At 40.1% G+C, this 8,032-nt stretch overlaps 1 pseudogene; it reads right to left on the reverse strand.

Moving 5' to 3' along the window:
• Nucleotides 1-6,353: 6,353 nt before the first annotated feature.
• Nucleotides 6,354-7,733, reverse strand: LOC149160224 (transcription factor ICE1-like; annotated as a pseudogene).
• Nucleotides 7,734-8,032: the final 299 nt, after the last annotated feature.

Here is an 8,032-nt window from a genome sequence, read left to right on the forward strand (position 1 = left end):
GTTGATCTCAGTGAAGGGCTTCCTGACAATATAATCCTGATCCATAACAACTCTCAGTGGAAACAGACTCTTGACTATGAAAATACGGCCTTCAGATGCCGTAGCTGTCAGCAAACAGGACACTTACAAAAAAACTGTCCGCAAAACAAAAAAGAAAACAGAAGGAATAAGAAGCAAGTGCACAAACCAAGAGGCTGGCAATGCACAGTGAATCCAGAAGAAGAAATAGAGGATGAGGGGGAGCCTAACGCCCCACCTGAACAACACGATGATCCTATAGGGGACAATTCCGCGGCAACGATCCCAACGGTAAACAATCAGGAACACCTTTACTCCGATCCCGGAAAAATTACTACAGCAACAAACAAGAGTACAAAGTTTCACCAAAATCAGGCAGAGATGACAAGCATGGATCCAAGCATGGGAGGCATCAAAAGGCACCACCAATCAGATAACTCAGACTCAGATAAAGAAATAGGGATTCAGAATGCAGAATCACAGTTAGTCATTGCTTCGATCCAGCCCACTCAAGGAGAGTGGCGCAAGGTTGAAAAGAAAAAGGGGAGAAAAGCTTGAAGCGTGAGTCTCTCAGCTTTTTTGCCCTTTCTTTTCTCTCTCCTCTCTTTCTTTTTTTCTATTCTTTGTGCACGTTAGTCTTCTAACGTTGCGTGGGGTGCGAAAGCACTCGGGCCCATGTGGCAGATTTCGGAATGCTTCATTGCATCTGCTTGTGTAACTTTTCATTAAATTTTTTAATAAAAGGTTACCGTTTTTTTCCTTGGAAAAAAAAAAAAGTCCATGGTATTCAATCTATGTTTCCACTAGAAGATTCCACCACCCATAGAATAATCATTAACGTGACATATAGGGTATTTCAACACATCCTAATCTGAATTCTCACGCTTCATAGTCATTTACTTCTCAAATTCGAGATTTGTTATTATGACTTCCTCTATGAAGAATGAAAAATATACTATCTGAAAGATAATCCTACTATCCAAATGGAAAATCTACTATATCTTAAATAAGAATAATGATAATCTACTATCGTCAGAATAAAAAGCTACCCTCGTATGTCAAATACAACTGACTACATTTTTTAGATTGGGACACATTTTGGGTATAAATTACTGGCTCAAAAACTGCAAATTTTCAGTGCAAATATTGTTCACACCATCCATATATTTAATAGACACTGAGGTTGGCATCAAAACAAAGACCTCAGGTATAGATTAGTGGGAACAAAACTGCAAATTTCAAATGTAAAATATAGTTCACCTCATTCTTCAATCAAAATTCTGAGACCATTACAGAGTTTGTTCAAAACGTTCAAGTGACACATCCTTCGGCCAAATTTAATCATTGTGATGTGGCAGACTTAACTATACAATTAATGAACTTGGGCTGCATGTCCAAGCAATGGAAGATTGTTGATCTCATTACCACATTATAAAGATGGGATATTCATACATTGTCATTTGTAATAGCATGGTTATTGTCTTATTCACTTGGATTGGCAAATGTTGGTCTCTCAACCTCTTCTTTGTACATCTTGAAGAGATCTGCATATTCATAAAAATGGGGAAGGTTATCTTGTTGGAAGTACTAGAGTATATAATGGCGGTGCCTTCCTTTACTTTGGATTAAGTAATTGAAGTTGTTTCTTTCATTTTCACCTTATTTGGGATCATTGAGACAACCCTACCAATCATGCATTTCAAAACAACACAATGTATTAGTATTGTTATTCAATGAAATAATTAAGAGGTTTTTATTGTTATTCATTGTGTGAGACATAGAATTCAAAGTTGTGTAACCCCATTGAACAAGAGGTAGAATTAAGTGGCCTAGAGTACATTAACAAAGGTGCCATAGTAGCTCTTTATGTGCTATCCAATTGAAGGATACACTCGAACAAATAAGACCAAAAAAAAGGTACAAATTCAAAAGCAAGCACAAGCTTGGCCTAATTATCTCTAACTCTACCAAGTTTGATGGCTTAATCAAAATGCCTAGAAACCTGAGATCAAAAGTACATGTCCTAAGACTATCAAAGTTCGAGGTTGAGTTCAAAATGCTTATAAATCAAGATGGAGGGGAAGTGCAATATTTGTCAAAGTTTTCTTGGACCAGATAATTACAGTCTTTTCAAACAGAACGATATAACCAGTTTCAGGGCCTTGCCTCAAACTACTAATTTTTGCAAAATTTGTACCAAAATCAATATAAATATTTTAGTTTTTAAATACCAAAAGAATTGAATTATGTGGATGTGTAAGATGCCAATTACAATTATAGATATAAACGTCGATAGATTAAGGAACGAGAAAATTTATAAAAAAAAAAAACTGTGCAGTAATCAAATAAACCTCTCCAAGAATGTGGGAAGTTGGAATCTATTGTTTGTGTGCAAGCAGTTGGCCTCATTGACAGAAAATAATTATTACTTCTACATGTTCTGAGAGATGCCACATTCCAAGTTACTATGCTTATCTAAAAAAAAACAGTTAAAAAGAAAAGAGAAAGGAAAACAAAACTTGATGATTGGTGTGCTAGCAATTTCATTTAAATTTAGAATAAATGATGAGGTCATTGATATAAAAAGAACAAGCTACATCAATCTTAGAAGGTGCCCCTCGCTTGGACACCTGAGCTTTTATTGCCTCATACAATAAGCCAACAGCTCTTAAGCATTCATGACTCGTATTCTAATTGGGCCTTGACAATACAATATCTTGCATATGTGACACGCTGCTGGAAGATGGCATGAATTCTATGCCAGTAAAGTGTAACAACCCTCAAATACTGAAATATGCTCGCTTATTTCCATCTCCATTGGAAATTTACCATAAGCATATATATAATCAAAGGAACGACTTCACAACCAAAGTGCTTGCAACATCTTTATAGCCCTAATCAAAAGCATTTTGTCAAGCAAGATAACAGCCACAGGAGAGCATATTCGTATGTCTTGAATATCCAAGAGTCTACTATTAGTCCCAAGTGGATACTATTAGTCTATTAACGAAGACTAACTAGTTAGAACAATGGAGAATGTAAAAAAAAAAAGGTTCTCAATAGTATTGACCACCTCCACATTCAATGCAACCCAAATAATAAAAAGTGTTTTGAACTTCAGATTGAAGAAGGGAAATTGCACTAGTTTAATCCAAAACAAACTTAATAAAAAGTTAAAAACAACACAGCTTAGAGACAGTATTTAGAGTGCACCCATATATGATCTCTAAACAGGAGGAACTTGATTCCTTCCTTTCCAAGAAGGTAAATTCGTTTTACCTTCGAGTCCTTCTAGCAAGACAATAAATTCTACCAAGTGTTAAAATGAAATAATGATAGTTTTATTTAAGAAAGTAATGCCTACAGCTGCCCAACTCTTTGCAAAGAACTTGTTTACAAAAAGACCACCATCTGTTTGCATTTCTCATATGAAAGAAAACCAACAATACATAGGGCAAGTAAAATAAGGATGTCGCTTGTATGTTCAGATGCCAAACTTCCAGCTTTTGGGGATGGAGGAGATATAATTCTAAATAGACCTCTTAGAATTGGAACATATTAGAAGCAATGCTCAGCCCAGGACTCGGAACAATCACAGAATGACCTCCTGTTGATGTTGCATGATTACTCGTAGCAACTCCAGATTGACATCAGTGGACAGTTGCCATCCCCATAAGATGCTTAATTTGATATTTTCCAAGCACATCAGCTGGGTCAGAGCAATTTGAGAAGTTATGTCATAATATACATATTCTGCAGCCATGGGCATTCTTTAGGCTATATTGCAGTATGACAGCTTGCAGTATGTAGCAGCACAACTTTGATCTCCTCAGGTGCAATTTTTCCTTCTTTAGCTTGCTCTGCCTGAAATACATCTAGTGCAAATCCATTGAAGCAACTAATGACTGCTTGCTGAACATCAAGCCCAAGCCCATCCAGTGCCCTCATAGTGGAGAGTAGCAGTCCAGGCCATCTAGCACAAAACATATGGATATTTAGGGCATGCCCTTCCCTCATCCGAACTTCCACCCTTGCAGGTTGTGCATTGGGACTGGGAAGTGAAGTTGGGCACTCTTCTTTCACTCGGCAAGGCAAAGAAGGTGTTGTAGGTGTCAAAGGATGGAAATTAGATGCGCCAGGTAAAACAGGTCCCTGGGATGTAGATTCAAGCTCATTGTGAAGGTTGTTTATCTTCTAAAGAAGCTCTTTCCAGTGGTGATAGTGATGATGAGTATGAAGAGGAGCCTATTCCAAAGGATTGTGCACGGATTGTTTGGACAAACCTTTCCGAGACTATAGGGAAAATTAGTGACATTGAGGTGCTTGACAGAGTGTTCTTTCATGGTGATATTGTTGCCTCAGCTTCAGATCCATCGGGACAGATGGGCATGGTGGTTAACGTGGATCTTACACTAGATTTGTCAACTCCCACATCAGTTGCTATCAGAGACGTTTCCAGTAGAAATCTTCATCGAATAAGGGCGTTTGCACAGGGTGATTATGTAATTCATGGGCCTTGGCTTGGAAGAGTTGATACAGTGGTTGATGATGTGACAGTTATATGTGACGATGGATCAAAATGTAAACTAATGAAGGCTGACCCTGATCGCCTTATTCCCATCTCCAAGAATCTCCATTATCCTTACGTTCCAGGACAGCGTGTCAGGGGCAGTTCCTCAGCAGTTTTCAAGAATGGTATATGGCTGTGTGGTGAATGGAAGAAAAATAACAAGGAAGCTACAGTATGTGATGTGGAACTGGGATCAGTTTGGGTCAACTGGATTGCTGCAGTGAATCCTGGTTATGATTTTCAGTCAAATATCATCCCTGCAGAGCAACAGGACCCTGAGCAGCTAAATTTATTGTCTTGTTTTTCACATACTAATTGGCGGTTAGGCGACTGGTGCCTGCTTCCTAGGATGTCAGAAAGGAAGAGGTCAGAAGTTACTCTGCTCGCCACAGATGACATTGTTGTCCACAGTGAAGATAACATTCTTGATGGGGTGCTATTTGTGGGCAACAAATGGACTAAGGTAGATGTGATATGGCAAGATGGCACAAGGACATATGGCGTAGATTCTAGAACATTGATTCCCATTTATAATCCTTTGGAGTATGACTTCTTTTCTGAACAATATGTTGAATAAGGATTCGGATGATGACGGTGCTTCTTCTGAAGGTAGACGAGTGGGATTTGTAAAGTGTGTGGATTCAAAAGAGCGCACAACAAGAGTGAAGTGGCTCAAGGCTGTGGATTGTCCTGAAGATACACACAAATTTGATGGCGAGGAGTTGGTAAGTGTGTATGAGATAACTCACCATCCAGATTACTACTACTTTGTTGGGGACATCGTTACACGTCTCTTTCCTGTATATGGGGAAACAGAGGTGCCTGCCATTGTCAATCAGTTGGTTGGACAAATAGAATGTAAGGATGAAACAAGACCCAAAATGTTTTTGGAACTACAGATCTATCTAGAAACCAAAACACTCTGATGAAAAGAGAGAAGGCAGAGCTTGACAAGAGTCTCGAAGAATCTAATCTATCTTGGATTGGGAATGTCATAGGTCTTCAAGGATGGAGACATCGAGGTAGCATGGGAAATTGGAATGGTGTCAAAGGTTGGACCTCAACAAATATTTGTGGTTCATGGAGACGAAGATGATGCATCGGTCTGCAATAATGCTGAAGAAGATGATAAAAATGGTCCTGCAGGCTGGAAAACTATTGATTTTGATTTAGTTAAGTTGATATTCGGTAACCTTGATATGGAACAGAAAAGAGAGGAGGATACAGTGCACATGGAACAGAAAAGGGAGGAAAATACAGTGCATAGCTTGCCCAGTAGCAGTGGTCATGACCTAGGTCACTTCAAATAGTTTGATAGTGTAAAGGACCCTATGGATCACTTCTACCACCAAGAAACAAACCAACATATTAATAAGCGGAAATGGATGAAGAAAGTTCAGCAGGAATGGAACATTCTCCAAGAAAATTTACCAGATACAATATTTGTGAGAATCTATGAGGATAGGATGGATTTGCTCAGAGCTGTGATTGTTGGAGCAGCTAGGACTCCATATTAGGATGGGCTTTTCTTCTTTGATATTCATTTTCCATCCGAATATCCTAATGTACCCCCTTTTGTACACTACCATTCTGGTGGGTTATGGTTGAATCTGAATCTGGGAAAGTGTGTCTGAGTCTTTTAAAGACATGGGCAGTGATGAGATGTTGCACGAAATGAAGGTTTCAAGTTTACTCCAAATTTCAGTTCGATACTGGCGCTGAGACGGTTGTAGCTGATTCCATTGATGTCGTTTGTACCTAGAAGCTATTCTTTCGAATACTCAATTGCATCTCCCAGAATAGAGGCTCGATCCATCTTGCTGATCTTAGGAACGACAGACCGAAGCATGTAAAGCCTATCATTGAGCTTCTTTTGGTGCCTTCGTTCGGCCATTAGATTCTTAGCAGGCAAGCCCTTCTTCTTGCCCTTATCTCCACCACCATTACTATTGTTATTAACAACAGCAACATTCCCAGTGCCTCCTACAGAGGCCAAGCCATCTTCCCCAATCTGGTCGACCTTATAACTACTATTATTGTTACCGCCAACATCATCCGAATCATACTGAACCCCAGACCCATCATTGCTTTCATCCACATCCTCCTCTTCTTTCTTATCAGCACCCACCGACATCAACTTCCTCTTCCCTTACACATTGCTATTGCTATTGCCATTGGGGCTCTCTTCATCGAGCATTTCAATGCAAGGGGTTGTTGCACCTGGGCTGAGGGAAGTATGCCTGAGAGCAGCCCGCTTCTGAAACAAAGTAGGCTGAGCACCCACTGGGGCGCAAATCTCAAGGGGTCTAAGAATCTTCGGGCTGCTAAAATTTAATGGCACAGGGAGTCGAGGGCTAACAACGCTACTCAAACCCAGAAGATTGCTCATATTAATATTGTTTTTTTTGGTGTTGTGATTATTGTTAGCAAACAATTCGTGTCCGAGAGATTCAGGTTGCTCGCGGGCATCATTCTGGGGCTTAGATTGGAGGTACCACTACCACCCATTTGGTTGTGTGGGCTACTGAGATTAGGCATCGGGGTAGCAGTGTTCGTGCAGGGACTCAAACCTGCGAAGCTGGGACTCAACTACCTGAAAATTCCTCCCGACAGCCTCCCATACAAGTAGCTATTGCTGCTACTGTTGCTACTGGCATTATTGCTGCTCACCAACCCCTCGCAGGCTAACTCCTGGAAGGGACTCGAACCCGCAACGTCCGGGAGCTGGGGAGCATGGTGATGATGAAGATGATGCTGATGATGGTGGCTCCCCCCAGCTAGAAAAGACTGGACCTGCGAAGGGTCTAGGCTGAAAATCGAAGTGGGCGACGATGAACAAGAATTCATGGCATGTTGTAACAGCATATTGGGAGGCTCGGGATTCGGATTGACCAGAGATGAATAGCATAAAAAATCCTTCATATCTATATTGAAACAGGGGCCCTCAAGATGGCTGTTAGCATTTATTCATATTGGCAGTAGTTATATCGTTATTGTTAGTATTGTTGTGAGAAGTAAACCATTCTTCCACATCCAGCATTGCCTTGAACGTTGGCAAATTCAAATTCTCGTCGTTGTTGTAGTGGAGGTCTGTGGCATCTTCCAGACCCCACATGCCACCATTCACATTCATTCTCGACAACATTTTTATCCCCAATCAATCCTCAATGTTGTCAATCTATATCTATATATATAACTCACTAGTGTTCTATATATCGATTAATTATGGTGACAGCTACCATATATGATTTAGCTTTTATATGCGAGAACCGATTAGTATGAAGCTTTTGGATGCATATTCCAGTGAAATCTAATGACTCTCAGCCATTTCTAGTCCCTAGGATTCGATCCTGCGCCATCTAAAGAGCTGGAAAGCCCATTTCTTCTACTCAGAACTTGCTCGGCTCAATCTGTATATGAGGGAATATTGGCCTCGATACAACT

This window comes from Pinus tabuliformis, chromosome 5_2 (assembly GCF_031772625.1).
Source record: "Pinus tabuliformis cultivar Carrire ecotype Pingquan chromosome 5_2, CPIR1, whole genome shotgun sequence".
In the NCBI taxonomy this organism is placed as follows: Eukaryota; Viridiplantae; Streptophyta; class Pinopsida; order Pinales; family Pinaceae; genus Pinus; species Pinus tabuliformis.